The 16,363-nt window shown below is 51.2% G+C and overlaps 1 pseudogene; it reads left to right on the top strand.

The window, feature by feature from the left end:
* Positions 1-1,512: 1,512 nt before the first annotated feature.
* LOC148120716 (uncharacterized) lies at positions 1,513-14,834 on the top strand (annotated as a pseudogene).
* Positions 14,835-16,363: the final 1,529 nt, after the last annotated feature.

Below are 16,363 nucleotides of genomic sequence, written 5' to 3'. Positions count from 1 at the left end.
TCTTGACATCTCTCCTGCTGCCACCTACTGTCTGCAACTGACTTGGTTCAGAAGAAGCAATCTGCCTCGACAGGGACAGGATGTCCCAGGGCCACTGGACCAGGGGACACGAGGTCACCTCGTCCTGGGGTGGATTCCGGGGCCGCCTCTGCCCTGAAGAATCTTCTCCATCACAGCTCAGCTGCTGATTCTGCACGCCTCTGTCCTTCAGCTTCCTCCAATTCAGGGCAGAGGCGGCTTTAGAAACCACAGAGCTGGGCCCACTGCCAGAGCCCGCGCCTCAGCGACCCCTTCCCTGGACCTAGTTCCTGAAATCGCTGTGCCTCTAGGGAGCTTTTCTCAGCCCTCCTGGGCTGGGTGTGGTGTCTTACATGTGTCTGCAATCGTCTGGGGCAGGTCTCTTGGGTGGAATAAGGTTAAGGACGAACAGTGGCCCTAACCCTCACTGAAAGTCACCCCTAAAATTCATCACCATAGTGTGGGTAAAACCTGCTACTTCAGAGGGCACAGGTATATAGAATTTGGGGGTTCTTGGAGTCCAGGAGACCTTCCAGGATAGAGCAGTCCCTGGGGCCCTGGAACAGAGTCAGTGGCTTTCTCAAGCGGTGCTGCCCAGGCAGGGATAGAAAATCAGGCCCAGAGAAAGCAGGGAGGCAAGACTCCAGACAAAATGCCCATGCTGGCAGAGAGGGCGTGGATTGCTCAGCTCAGAGGCTGCTGAGAAGCTAAGGGGTCAGGGGCTCAGGGATATGGGAGTCAGCCTGGAAATGGGTGAAGGGAAGAAGACCTGCTGGTGCCTTCCTAAGCTTATGGGGACACCAAGCCTGAGGCGGGGCATAGTTTATGTGAGCAAGGACCTTTCGATTTCATACCCACCGTCCTCCATGGGAGGCAGCCGGAAGTGGGGTCAACACCCCCAGGTCTCAGCCTGGCTGCCTGAAGGAGCTCAAACCACCCTCAGTCACCCTCAGTCACCGAATTTATTAAAGCCTCAAGTCTAGCCTCACAGGAACGCCAGGAGACAAGCACTGTGCTCACACACCTCGAGATGATCAGTGTGAGGGTCAGGGAGTGCTAGGGGTCTGTGTCGGGCAGATTTAGGGGTCTGGGGAAAGCGACCCTTGCCCAGGTGTCCCCAGGGAGGCTTACCATGGCCAGCCATGTGAGAATGTTAATGGAGACCCAGCAGCTCCGATGCCGTCCTGACCTCTACACACCCCTTTGCTCCTCAGCCTCAAAAGTTCGTCTTTTTCGGGTTCTTCCATTCCCACCTTTGGGGTTCAGTCTGAACTCCGTTCCTATTTGGGAGCCCTTCCCCGAGTCCTGGCTAGGCTGGGTTTCTCTCTGTCCCCAGCAGTACTGTATTCCCCTGGGTAGCCTCACCCATCCGAGTACTCAAGAGCATGCTAGGGCCTGGAGACTGAGGAAATGGCCCCAGCTCCAACATCTAGCGTATTAGCTGCTTTCCCGCTGCTGTTACCAGAATACCTGACAGAATATACAGACCACATCATGGTTTCAGAAGCTCAGCTCATCACGGGGAATGGCTTTGTCAGAGGCAGCCGTAGCTGTGAGACTGAGGCTGTTCACATTCCAATGGGCTTGAGCAGAGATGAAGCCAGGATCCAGGAGCAGGTCTGCCCTAGTGAACCATCTCCTCCTCCCAAAAGGTCTACAACTTCTGAAACTGGTGCTACCAGCTGCATACAGTGACCAAAACATGAGGCCGTGGGGGACATTTCAAATTCAAACCCTCACCAAGATAGAAGAAAACACAGTAATACACAGTTGGGTACCAACTGCACTGCTTTTTAGAAAAACAGAGCAAAGACAATGGAGACAGGTGATAGTTTAAAGTTCTTAGGGAGTAACTTGGAGGGGGTAACATCTGAGCAGAGGAACTTAGCACAGTATGAGGTTATTATAGTTTGTCTCTCCCACTGGGATACTATCATCTCCATCACCACCAGCATCACCACCACCATCACCATCGCCATCATCACCACCATCACCACCATCATCATCATCACCCCTACCACCACCATCACCACCATCATCATCACCATCATCACCATCATCACCATCATCATCATCATCACCCCTACCACCACCATCATCACCATCATCACCATCACCATCATCATCACTGTCACCACTACCACCATCACCACCATCATCATCACCATCATCACCATCACCACCACCACCATTACCACCACCATCACCATCATCATCATCATCACCCCTACCACCATCATCATCACCACCATCATCATCACCACCATCACCACCACCATCACCACCACCATCATCATCACTGTCACCACTACCACCATCACCACCACCATCATCACCACCATCATCACCACCATCACCATCTTCAGTTAAGGGGAGAGTAAAAAAAACGCAGCCATGTGTGGAGTTGAGAGGACAACATGGAGGAATCAGCTCTCTAATGTTTCTGGGATCTAACGTAGATCCTAAGACTTGTGCAGCAGGTCCTAAGCACTTTAGCCTCTGAGCCATCTTGCTGGCTTTGTTGTTTTCATTGTTGTTTTGTTTAGTTTTGGAGACAGGGTCTCATGTTTCCAAGGCTGGCCTCAAACCCCCGAGATAGCCAGGGATGATCCTGAACTTCTGCTTCTCCTGCCTCTACCTCCCCACTACAGGTATGAGCTACTTATAGCCCCCAGATGAGGGTTGAACCCAGGACCTTGTCCACGCTAGGCAGGCAAGCATACTACCAGCTGAACTGCGATCCCAGCCCTTCCTCCTGGGCCACTGCCCTGTGGACAAAGCCATCTGCCCATCGTAAGGATACATCTGCCATGCTTAGAACAACATCTGCGTAGATGCTCAACAGGCAGCGCCCGTACACTAGGTGGAGGAGTGACTGGATGCGTGGTTGAGGTGGGACACCTTTGAGGTTCTGCCTGAGGGGCCCTCCAGTTCTAATGGAAAGGGCAGGCACCCAACTGCAATCAGGGTTCTAGCAATCACGCACATCTGCAGCCAAGCCTACCCCAAAACGAAGAAGGGAAGGGCACAGCTGAACAGCCAAGGGAAGAGGACAGATCTCTCGAGAGCACAGTCACCTACACCTTGTGGCCCTGGCAGTGCATACCCTGCTGTCTTCTGTCTATAAAATAGGGTGATGGACTTCTGTGGTACCTCTCAGCGTGGGTGTGGGGACCGTGAAGGAAGACCTTCACAGAGCCACATGAAGTCCCCGCAAAGGATGGACAGTGGGTGGTAAACCCAGAAAAACATTAGCAGAGCAGAGTAAATCTCCCAGGTTTCCTGATTTCCTCCCCCAGGCTTGGGATCAGCAAAATACTCATTCCCTTTTGTGTTTTAGACTTGGACAGATTACATTCAAATCCTGACTAACAACGCTGCTGTATAAAAAGTAAGATGCCAAGCCACCAGCGCAGACTCCAGAGTGAGACCGATGAATTATTCTGTTAACATCCCAAAGTCTGGGTGTCAAGGAGAAAAGCGCCCCCCTCCCTCAGAGGATCTCTATGGTCACGTGGAAAGAGACTGGCAAGAACAAGAAGGAAGAAGAGGACCCTTACTCTGCAAAGGAAGCCTCAGCAGTGCCCAGGCCACATGACGGGTGAGACTTCCCCACGGTGCCCTGTCCTACAGACACCCACATCTTCAACACAGACCTCCTGCAAGCCCAGCTCTAAGGTAGGAGAGCCAACTCTGCTCCTCAGTGGGTGACACTAGTCCCCACTGCCCCAGGACCTGATCTGATTCACCTTCCAAAGGGTCTGTCCCTCTGTGGACATCACTCTGAAGGAACTCAGGGCAGAGCGGGCAGGAGGCAGCCTGGTTGCCAGGAGACCATCCCTTGCAACCTAGGCTCCCCAGGCTTTTAACGAAGCCATAAATCCCAGGCCCTACACATGTCCCAGTGACTGGACAGAGGACTGCGTCTCAGGCTGGTTGACGGGTGGGGATGGCGCCCTGACACCCCATCACTCATTTCCTGCACCCTGCGGCCCCCTCCTGGGCAGCAGCCCATCCGTCTTGGCCGGAGACTTTCAAGTCCAGCTGAGGCCTCTCTGCTTAGTGTTAAGATGAGCCTCGCTCACGCGGACTGGTCTTATTTATCTTTTGGTGGGTCCCTTTGTGACCATCACTCTGCAGGGCGGCCTGGTTCTCAGCCCAGGCCTCCAGAATGCAAACCTCCTCCACCTTCCTTTCCGCCCCCACCTGGTGGGATCCAGCCAAGGCCTGCAGCCTTGGTGGATCTGTCTTAGTCAACAGAATCTCTGGCCAGGCTTCATCTGGTGCTGTGACCCTGCAGCCTGGAAACAAAACTTAGTGCCTCCAGAAACACAGGATCATGGGAGCCACCATCCTGGGGACAGAACTAACTAACTAACGAATGAACGAACTAAATAAATAAATAAATAATAAAGGCTAATTTGAATCTACCCTGTCCTCCCCACCCAAGACTCAAGGGCCTCTCGAGGCCCCTCCCTCATTCTCCAGGGCTGGACTTACCAACTCTGCAGTTCCATCAGAGGCAGCAATCATAGGAATTTGAAGGGCAGTGAGAGCTAGGCCCATCTGGGTCCTTACCTGACTCTGCTCCCTGCTGCCTGGACCTGCTGGGTGTGATCAAAGATGGCACCCAGTCCCCAGGGTATAGAGCCACCAGGGTTAGGTTAAGAACTGGTCTCTAGGCTTGTCTGTTCCTTTTCGTGGTAGCTTCTGGGCTTGCCGACCCTCCCTAGTCTGGTGACCAAGAACAATAAACACAACTTTTAGTATTGGGTGAGAGGGAAGACAAGCAAAGAATTCTAGGATCTTCCTGGCCAAGTATCCTCCCTTGTGCCATGTCCCTTGCTGGGCAGGAGACAGGCTTGTCTGTACCTCTTCCCACCCACAGCTGAGATCTGGGTGACCACCCCTTCACAAAGGTCCATAGAGAAGGAAAGTCAGTCACTCACGATCCCCAGCTGCCACCCCCAGGACATGAAGGGGTTAAAAAGCACCAGCAGCGGAGCCTAGCTCAGAGCAGCTTCTGGGGGCTCCCTGAATTTCTTTCTTCCTCTAACTCCTTCCCCTCCCCCACGTGTCACTGGCCATAACTCATGTACTTATTATAATCATGACCATATGTTTAATGGCCTCTAATAAAACCACTGCTAACCTGGCTCCTGCTCGTGAGTCTCTGGCCACCTCACTCCTGGGCCGTCTCCTGGTCCCAGGCTACTTCAGTGCTTCCTCATAGGGTCCCTGACTAGAGGGACAGGAGCCAGAGCCAGAGAGTGGAGTCAGTCATTCGCTTTGTGCTCATTCGTTCATTCATTCATCCATTCATTCATTCATCTACTCACCCATTCTCTCTCAGATGCCTGCGCCCCATCACCTGAGAGGCAAGAGTGTGGAGCCCGGTGAGTGTCCACCTCCATCCTTACAGACCTGGAGGCACAGGAAGCTGTCTCAGAAAGAGGTCACGTGATGACCACAACCCATCCCAGACGAGTTGCAGGGTAGGCTAGGTTTGATTTGTAAGACACATTGGCATAGACGGAGTCTTCAGCAGGTCAACCACGAACACCAGTGAGTGAATGGCTGGCTCAGTGGATGGGTGTGTTGTGGACATAGCCCCAGAAAGGACTTTCCTAAAGAATAAAGGCTCAGTTCTAAAATAACGGCCCACAAGTGGTGAGCCCAAGAGAGCCCAGAGGGTACAAGAGCAGAAAAATGAACTTCTGTTTTTTGTTTGTTTGTTTTGTTGTTTTTTTTTTTTATTTCTCCATCATGCAAGCAAGGCGTGGGTACCGTTCTGGCACCGCCTGTGAGTGCTAGCCCAGGAGGCCGGGTGTGGAAGAGCTCAGACAGGCCATGCATGTAGTGCAGTCACATTCTTTCCGCTGAGGTGGGAGGTGGGGAGCCTTTGACATGGTCAGCTGGACTCAGGTTTGAGACACCACAGATCTGGTGGCTTTTCTAACACGTGTCTGCTTCCTAGACCTGAAAGCTGGAAAGGCATATTCAAAGTGGTGCATGTCCTGGCTTGCACATCTTCTCACTGACCTCACATGGCAGAAACAGAGATGAGGAGCTCTCTGGGTTTCAAGTGGGGGAACACGACAGGCTTTTGACTTTGCCCTACAGCCTCGTTGTGCCTTACCATCCTCTAGAAGTCCTGGGCACAAATGAGCAATACTGGCTGCGGCAGAGCCATTGGGGAGTGGCACCTGTGGGTCCACTCTTCAGGAGACGGCCGGGTAAGGAGATCCACACACAGGAAGCCAATGGGAGCCCCCGCTGCTTCCAAGGGCCTGGGAATGTGCTAGAGATGGGAGGTAAGAACGCTTCACTCTTTCTTCTAGTTTAGGTTTATGCTAACATGAGCCTGGGGCCGCTTTCAGATGTCTGAAGGCAGTGACAGGGCACAGTGGGAGGTACTCTGTCTACAGGGCTCCTGGACAGAGGGGTGACTGGATAGAACTTATGCTGATTTATAAAAATACACCCCTTAGCAACAAGCACTTTAACCTACTGGGCCATTTTGTTCGCCTTCCAGTCTCTTCTTGTCCCACTTTGGGTCCCAAGATTGTCCCCAACATCTCCTTGGAACTTCTATGGCATACGTTTCAAGCATACCAGTCTTTTTTGGCATAGCCACATTGTCAGGTGGCCGATTCATATGTGAGAATTTTGCAAATTACAAAAAAAGAGAAGACATGACTAACAGTCATTTTAAAATGTTCTAAGGGAGGTTCTACTTTTGTGGGGACCACAATCATGGCTGTGCTGTATTCTGAGTTTTGTGGGGAACTTGAAGACATCCGGGAGACCTTCAAGTTCCTCCCTATACTGAGAATATATCCGAGTCTCTTGCAAGGCCCATGGGACTGCATGACTCGTAGCCTAGGGATCCAGGAGACCCTGAAAGGGAGTCAGGGTTTGGCTCTTCCTGCAATAGGGAGCCAGCAAAAGTGCTGAACAGCATCACCTTTTTATTTCAGTCTTTTCAAGAAGCTCCCCTAGTGTCCAGTGGCACATGAAAGGGAGGGGCTTTCCCCTGTAGAACTGGGGGCAAATGGGGAGTCTCTAGGATTATGAGAAAACCAATAACTCTTCCGTCAGTCTCTCTGAATCCCCTCCATTCTTCTTCTTGTCCCCACACATCCCTCTCCAATCTCGTTAGTTAAGACAAGTCACCAAAGGGGACTGTTATAGTGGGGTTTTAAAGCCCGCCTGCCTCTTTACGCCTGCCCCAAGTTTTATATCTGTTCCTTGCATGTTCTCCCCACTCCTGAGAGTGTGAGCAGAGGCTGGGCACTGATTTATGCTGCTGACAGAGAATCTAATGAATTGAAGACATAAAAGCATTACAAGGGTGCCCCCTGGGGTAGATCTGTTCTGGATGCAGCCTTTGAGAATGGTGAGGGCTGTGCTGACAGCCTGGTGTCTATGAGGGATGTGGCCCGGATGCTGAGCCAGGGGCACTGCAGTGATCCTGAGGTGCTGATGGGAAGAGAGGGTGGAGATTTGGGAGTCTCTTAGCATCCTGGCCTTGGAGGAAAAGAAGCAGAATCCAAATCCACAGTGGCATTCCAAGCATGGGGGCGGGAACATGAGGGTAGCTTGGCTTCCAGAGGCAAAAGAAGAGCACAGAGAAGCAGAGGCACTCAGTGTGAGTTTGGACACATCCATGTTTCCTTGTAAAATAAGGCGTGAATTAGACAGGGCCTGGAATTTTGAGATGCTTTTATTTAAAATAAAAGAGAAAATGAGGGGAGGGGAAACAGATCATTATCTCTGTCACTAGCAAGCTTCAAGCTGTTGAATGACTATCATCAGAGCAGAATGTGTATGTGTGTGTGTGTGTGCGTGCGTGCGCGGGTGTGTGTGAGGGGGTGAGCGTGTGACTCAGGCCTGGGCATGTATGGGTGGGGGACTCAGTGGGTAGAGTGTTGGCTTAGCATGCACAAGCCCTGGGTTTCATTCCCCAAAACACATAGACATGGAATGATGGCACATGGCTGTCACCCTAGCACTGTGGACGTAGAGACAAAGTTCAAGGTCATCCCCAGGTATTAATTAGTTAGAGGTCATCCTGGGCTATGGGAGACCATCCTGGGCTACAGGAGATCCTATCTGCAAACAAAATAACATGGATCTGGAAACAGGCTGGGGGTTGGGGGTCAGCAGTGCTCTGTTAAGCTTAGACTCAAAAGTTAGGTTTCTATGTAGGTTCTCCTGTTTGGAATCTGGCGGCTAGATCAAATAAAAGCATTTAAATGAGGCCGGCTAAACCCAGCCCAGGAACCACCCACTTGAGACCTGAAACGAGCTGACTGCACTAAGGGTCCCATTTCATCTCAACTTGGTGCGTTCAACAGACTTCACTACGATTCTCTTAGTGGAAGACATTGTACCGGCCCTGGGGATATAGGTAGGGCACCCAGGGTCCAGCAGTCAGTAAGTGACGTGAGGCAGAACCTTGTGAGTAAAGGCTCAGAGACCAGAGGGTTGGAGCATCGTGGGAAAGTACACAGAGGTGGCCCAGAGGCATGATGGTAGCTGTGACTGCAGGCTGGATGGGGACAGGAGGCAGGTAGCAAGGGCCTGGCAGGCCTCGATCAGGAGAGTGACTTTGCTGTTAGATCTCTGTGTAGAAAGTGCTGTCCAGCAGCAGTGTAGACAATGGTTATAGGGCAATTGTGGGCACAGGGAGACCCCACGTTGGGGCTTCCATAGAACCCAGCAGTTGACGTGAGCATGAACCCAGGTAGAGGCAGAGAGGGCAGAAAAGAGGAAAAGAGGTCACCTTTAAGAGACCATGGATGTCTTTCACATTTTCTAGCTTTCTTCTTCTTTTCTTTCTTTTACTTCCTTCCTTTCCTTCCTTCTGTTCTCTCTCTCTCTCTCTCTCTCTCTCTCTCTCTCTCTCTCTCTCTCTCCCCCTTTCTTTTTTGTACCATTAACTGCAGTGGGCAGGAGCTTCTTGCCACAGAAAGCTTCTTTTAGCAGACAAGAGCCAGAGCGGGAGCCTTGGAGTTCATGCTGGAAGAACAGCATCTGTGCTCAGCCTGCAGAGCTTCCCAGAGGATGTGCCATCACCAGCCCAGGCAGACCCCACTAGGCATAGGCCACAGGCTGCAATTGACAACCCCAGCTGGCTAGGACAGAGTGACTGCCAACATGGGTGGTGGTACTGCTTGCTTCAATGAGACTGCTTTAGGGCTCAAGGGTTGGTCTCATCGACAAGGCTCCTGGCCCACATCCCAGTGCCTGGCGCATGACCACACCAGCATAATGGCAGCGGTCACTGTGGTCCTTAGCATCCTCAGTGTTTTTGTAGTGACTTTCTTAATAGTTTCAGCATTGAGTCACAGCTGCCCAAAGGACAAGACCCTTAAGTCATACTTCTTGTGTCCCCCCAAATTCTCTTCATAGTTTTGAGAGCTTCCACCCCAAAGTCTCATCTATGTCTGCAGTGAGATACCTGTTGAGCACTTACATGGGGAGGGACTGGCTGTCACAGGAGCCGGAGTGACGGACATGACAAGTTAGATGCTTCCAGGGTTTTCTCTTGGGTTGGAAGTGTCATCACCCATTTTATTCACTCGGCCATCTTCAAGACAGGAGGAGAACAGATGTCCCTCAGTCACGAGGGTTCCCCAGCATTGTCAAGACACCATCTGTGGTCAGTGCGCAAGTTCCAGATGTTTCTAGAGAGCTGATACTCAGTGGAAGGGCAGTGCATGGAGAACTGTGAGCAGGGAGGCTGTGGAGGGCAGAGGGCAGCTGGAGCCTGCCCTCAGAGGGATTATTTTGGCTCACAGGTCAGCATCTTTCAAGACGCCAACAGCTGGAGGAAACTAAATACACAGAGAGCAATGCATGCTGGTTCAGCTGACGCATTCCTTTTCATTCAGTCCAGGACTCCTAGTGAGGGTTTACTTTTGCTGTGGAGAGACACTGTGACCATGGTGACTCCTATAAAGGAAACATTTGAGGGTGGCTCGCTTACAGTTCAGAGGGTCAGTCCAGTATGATCATGCTGGTGCAGAACAGACCACAGATCGTGATTCTGCTTTGATTTCATGTGTGGGTTTCAGATTCATAAGCCTCTTCTTGCTAGGATGGGGTGTTTTTACAAGAGCAGAGATCCTCCCTTTGGGGCCATTTTATTTTAAAGCACTCCAAGGACCCAGGTCCCCGTGACGGGGCCACCCCCTTTTAGGGAGGGCCACCCTGTCTCAATTGAGCCAGTCTGGATAATCCCTCGTGGGCATGCTCAGAGGCTGACCTGATCTAGATGATCCATCATGGGCATGCTCAGAGGCTGATCTGATCTAGATAATCCATCATGGGCATGCTCAGAGGCTGATCTGATCTAGATAATCCCTCACGGGCATGCTCAGAGGCTGACCTGATCTAGATGATCCATCACGGGCATGCTCAGAGGCTCCTTTCTTGGGCTATTCTAGGTTCTGTCAAGTTGTCAATATAAACCATCACCTGTCAGAGATAGTTGGATGCCACCAGGTATTTCAAGGGCTCCCTCCCTGCTCTGTGACCCTTTTGTCATTGAATTGTGACTGGGAACTTGGCGTCTCTTCCAGGCAGAACGGTTGTGGTTGCTAAGCTTCTGTTGTCATTCTCATCCTGTCCAGGGACCTTGGAGGTGACATGTTTAGATTTTCCCACAATGCACAGGTCTCCTACATCAGGGAATTCCACTATGGCTGGGCTAAGCCATGTCAGAATTTGTCAACTGCCCATCTAACCATCTAGTGGCTTCCCATCTAAACCACTCTCTTCTTACTATCCTCAGCACCCTCAGCCCCACAACAGCCAGTGCTTCTTGTCAAGGGAGCTCACATGTCTGGGGGGCAAGAAGCAGTGTGAATTACTAGGGTGCATACTCACACCCAGAGAACAGAGCCTTGTTGGAGCTTTGGAAATAGGATGAAGCTTTTCAGTATATGGGATTCCATAAAGGAAGGAACAGCAGGGCCAGGGGATTATAGACTAGGAGGGAGTAACGGAGGGGTCTTGTACAGTTTCAAGAAAGCTGAGAGATTACAGTAAGTCATTCAGAAGCAGGTGGACATCAGGAGGCCATAAGAAGCCCCAGACAAAATGTCCTTTTAGGACTTCTTAGAAGACCAAGTTTTAGAATATGTGTTATGGATATCTCATATGTGGAGGGTGTGAAAGGCTGTGGCTCAGGGCAGCCCTAGCAGTGGAATCACCTGTGTTCCTACTGTGCTGTGCAGCTTTGAACATGTTGCTTTCACTCTGGGCCTACCTCAGTTTCCCCCTCTGTGCAAAGCTGGCAGAGTTGAGGCTTATGTTGCTATAACAATCTTTGGGTAAGATTTGTGTACATGAGATATTCATGCCCCAGTGACCAAGAACCACCACTGAACTCAGGAGATCCCTGCTCTGGGGAGCTGGTGTGATGATAGCAGAAGCCATTAAACAACTCATTGATGGCAATCATGACAAATGCTATGTGTGAGCCACATAGTGGTGAGGAGAAAAGTAACCTTATAGAAGGTAGATATGGCAAGCCAGGGAATACCCGAAAGAAGAAGTCAAGTAACATGGAGGGGGTGAGACTGACACCTTCAAAGGTCCTATGCTAGGAAAAGGCTGAGAGAAAGCAAGTTAGATAGAGATCAAGAGAAATGGAGATGGACATGAGATGGAGGTGGAGATGGAGGTGGAGGTGGAGATGGAGGTGGAGATGGAGGTGGAGATGGAGGTGGAGATGGAGGTGGAGATGGAGGTGGAGATGAGATGGAGGAGGAGATGGAGGTGGAGATGAGATGGAGGTGGAGATGGAGGTGGAGATGGAGGTGGAGATGGAGGTGGAGATGGAGGTGGAGATGGAGGTGGAGGTGGAGGTGGAGGTGGAGGTGGAGGTGGAGGTGGAGATGGAGGTGGAGATGGAGGTGGAGATGGAGGTGGAGGTGGAGATGGAGGTGGAGGTGGAGGTGGAGGTGGAGGTGGAGAGGAGATGGGATGGGATGTAAAGGAGATGGGGTGAGATGGTGACAGAGGTACATAGAAAGAACCAACTAGAAATCCTTCACTTCTGTAATACTCTCCAGAAGTCAGGGAGCCCAGCCGTTTCTCAAATTCAGTTTCAGGATAGATGCCATAGTTGTCTGTCACTATTGGAGGGCAGGAACAGGAAGAGAGTACCTCTTAGCTCATCACCATAACTGCTGTGCCTTCTGTCTGGAACACTCTCTCTGTTTGGGTCAACTTAAATGCACACTTCAGAAGGGCTCGCTTTCCTAACACAGTGCCGACCAGGGCCATCAACCCTGTCTCCCTTCTGTGCTGCCCCAGACTAGATCATATAGCAGGATTCCGCTTTGGTTTCCAGGATGGGTTTTGGATTCATAAGCCTTCTCTTGCTGGGACGGAGTATTTTACAAGAGGGGAAAGCCTGGGTTTGTCTAACCTGAAGCCCCCAGAACTGAGAGACATCAGCTGCAGTATGGGCTCCTGGCCATGGTACTGACCAGAGTTTGGCTAGGGAAGACAGTACAGGATGCCTATGTTTTCAAAAACCACTGAGGCCAGGAAAGAAAAAGACTTCACTCACAGTTACCATCATTGTCAAAGGCAGCCCTGGAGTGAGTCAAGGATTCTTAGCATCAGTTCAGCACACATCTTCTCTTCACAGCTCCCTCCAGGGCAGCTGCATCTTCACAAAGCCAAGGGATCTGTGACCCCTGGGAGGAGGCTCCTGCATCTGCCTTGGCCATGGGGTTGAAGCACCTGACCCAGGAAAGTCGTGCCTCCTCCTCAGACCACTTGCTCATAAAGGGCCTCAGGAGCTGTAACATGAGGGCTGCCCATCAACAGACCCCAAAACAGTGAGAATATGACACCTCTGATGTGAGGATGGACGTGAAGGAAGGGAGGGCTGTTGCCTGGGGAGCCAAGTGCTAAGGTGACATGCTAGGAGAAGGAAAAGAAGACAGATCATTCACTGGGCATTGGGAAAGTGTGAAATTGGGAGGCTGTTGTGACAGACCCTGCCATTTGGAACAACAGTATTTTGAAGACAGAAGTCCAAAACCGATTCTGGAGGGGCAAAACCTATGAATACTGCTGAGGCTCTAGAGAGACTATGACCAGATAATGGGGATCTCTATCCTCCCAAGTCTCACCGCCCTTAGGGAAGACTGCTGGGCCAGGTCCATTCTCCAAGCCAGCCTGCCCTGGGATAAAACACACCCGTCGTGTGTTGTAGGGAGGAGCGGGCCATGTCCTGCCGCCCAAGAGGAGCATGGACCCTTGTTCCATCCCGCCCAGCTAGCTTACACCCGAAATAATTACACAGAAACTGTATTCATTTGAACATTGCCTGGTCCATTAGCTCTAGCCTCTTATTGACTAACTCTCACATCTTGGTTAACCCATTTCTATTAATCTGTGTGTTACCACAAGGTCATGGCTTATCGGTATGAGTCTAACCAACATCCATCTTGGGCAGGAGAAGCAATCTCCCACCTGCCATTCCCACTCTATCTACACAGGCCCAGGCACCAGACAGGGTCTCCAAGCTGGGAAAAAGATTCCTGCTACTTCCCCCAAACTTGGCATTTCTAGTTCAGGAAAGAATTTGTTTTCAACCTGTTGCTGTGGTCTTCACCTAAACATGAGAGAATGGCACTGAAGGACTAGGGGTGATAGTGAAGGACTAGGAGGTGACAGTGAAGGACCAGGAGGTGACAGTGAAGGACTAGGGGAGGTGACAGTGAAGGACTAGGAGGTGACAGTGAAGGAGCAGAAGGTGAAAGTGAAGAACTAGGAGGTGACAGTGAAGGATCAGGAGGTGACAGTGAGGGACTAGGAGGTGACAGTGAAGGACTAGGAGGTGACAGTGAAGGACTAGGAGGTGACAGTGAAGGACTAGGAGGTGACAGTGAAGGACTAGGAGGTGACAGTGAAGGACCAGGAGGTGAAAGTGAAGAACTAGGAGGTGACAGTGAAGGATCAGGAGGTGACAGTGATGGACTAGGAGGTGACAATGAAGGACTAGGAGGTGACAGTGAAGGACTAGGAGGTGACAGTGAAGGACCAGGAGGTGATAGTGAAGGACCAGGAGGTGATAGTGAAGGACTAGGAAGTGACAATGAAGGACCAGGAGGTGACAGTGAGAGACCAGGAGGTGACAGTGAAGGACCAGGAGGTGACAGTGAAGGACTAGGAGGTGACAGTAAAGGACTAGGGGAGGTGACAGTGAAGGACTAGGGGGTGACAGTGAAGGACCAGGAGGTGACAGTGAAGGACTAGGAGGTGACAGTGAAGGACCAGGAGGTGACAGTGAAGGACTAGGAGGTGACAGTAAAGGACTAGGAGGTGACAGTGAAGGACTAGGAGGTGACAGTGAAGGACCAGGAGGTGACAGTGAAGGACCAGGAGGTGACAGTGAAGGACTAGGAGGTGACAGTGAAGGACCAGGAGGTGACAGTGAGGGACCAGGAGGTGACAGTGGGGGACCAGGAGATGACAGTGAAGGACTAGGAGGTGACAGTGAAGGACTAGGAGGTGACAGTGAAGGACTAGGAGGTGACAGTGAAGGACTAGGAGGTGACAGTAAAGGACTAGGGGAGGTGACAGTGAAGGACTAGGGGGTGACAGTGAAGGACCAGGAGGTGACAGTGAAGGACTAGGAGGTGACAGTGAAGGACCAGGAGGTGACAGTGAAGGACTAGGGGGTGACAGTGAAGGACCAGGAGGTGACAGTGAGGGACCAGGAGATGACAGTGAGGAACTAGGAAGTGACAGTGAATGACCATGGGGTGACAGTGAAGGACTAGGAGGTGGCATGAAGGACCAGGAGGTGACAGTGAAGGAAATAGGACTCTTGTGTTACTTTCCCATCTAAATGGACAATCACCCCTCGGAACAATATGAAATCTGATCACATCTAGGGCCATATCCCCGTCCTCTGTCAGGTGGTTGGTGGGTGGGGTGACAAAGGACTACAGAGATAGACAACATGACTGCCAGCCTGTCCCAATCCCCAGTGATTGACAGGGCTCCTCTGCTCCTGGGCCACTCGTCTGTCTTAGCCACCTCTTGGTCAGTTTGTAACTGTGCCCCAGCTCAGTTTTCTTTTTTGTGTGTCAGAGAAGGGAGAGTTCCTCTCTCCACCTTCCTGCAGGGGTTGACTTTGTGCTAAAGAGAAGCAGATGCTGCAGGTTCAGCCCCAGAGCCTGGCTATGGTAAGTAGCTATTCTAAGGTGACAGTGAAGTCATCCTTGCAATTTCTCATTAATCATATGCAGCATGCATAAGCAAAGTTTAAATGTGAATTATTGATAGTCAGTTCATATTTAATTTTGTTTTAACCTCATAGTTGATCTAAAGTTGAAAACTTGGGCCATGTTCCAACAGAATCATTTCTACACTGACTGTAGAGTCTTTGGGGGTATCTCCAGCTGCAGCTCTCTTCCCCAAGAGCAGTGACAGCGTATGACATGTCCAAGACATGCAGTATGCATATTGTGTGAGCTCATGTGGCAGTGTCCTCCTGCAGGACACCATGATATATGTTTCCTTTAGGGAGGCTCCATGGCCCAAGAGACCTTGCCTTTTCATTTTCCAGATACGGACCGTCATTGGACTTACCCTTGACTCCATTGCAGTTTAGCGGCCACAGTTGTGAGTCTTACTGCTGAGGGCCCAGGGCCCCTCTCAGCTCTGCCCTTTCCTGTGGTCCATGTCCTCTGCCGACAAAGGAGACAGGAGCGGATCTCTGCACGGCGCGGTGGCCATTGTATTATCTACCTTTCTCACTTCTGTGATCAAACACCTGACAAGAAGCAGCTTAGAGGAGAAAGGGTTTACTGCAGCTCATGGTTTGAGGGGATACGTTACCTCACGGTAGCAACGGCAAGGCAGCAGGAAAGTGAGGCTGCTGGCCAGATAACTTTCACAGTCAGGAAGCAGAGTACAGACAGGAAGTGAGGCCAGTCTATGAAACCTCAAGGTTACCCCCAGTAACTTACTTCCTCTGTCAAGACTCCATATTTTTTAAGTTCCCACATCTTCCAAAACAGCACCAGTCGCTGGGGACCAAGTGTACAAGCACACGAGCCTGTGGGGGCCTCAGGCTCAAACACACTCAAACACACTGACACACACCGTAGATATGCAATTTGAGATGCAGGTCATTGTAGCAGACTCACTCACCCGAGTCACATGAGACCTTAGAGGAAAACAGGGGTCAGTGTTGGGTGCTTCTCCTCAAAACTTCAAATCTGCAAGCCGGACCAGACCCCACAGCCTTGCTGCAATGGTCTTTCCTGTTCCACTCTCCTGACCTTGTCTGTCCCGTCAGAGT

Source organism: Myodes glareolus, chromosome 10 (assembly GCF_982192425.1).
Source record: "Myodes glareolus chromosome 10, mMyoGla1.1, whole genome shotgun sequence".
Taxonomy (NCBI): Eukaryota; Metazoa; Chordata; class Mammalia; order Rodentia; family Cricetidae; genus Myodes; species Myodes glareolus.
The sequence above is the reverse complement of the archived record's forward strand: the minus strand, read 5'-3'. Positions and strand labels throughout refer to the sequence as shown.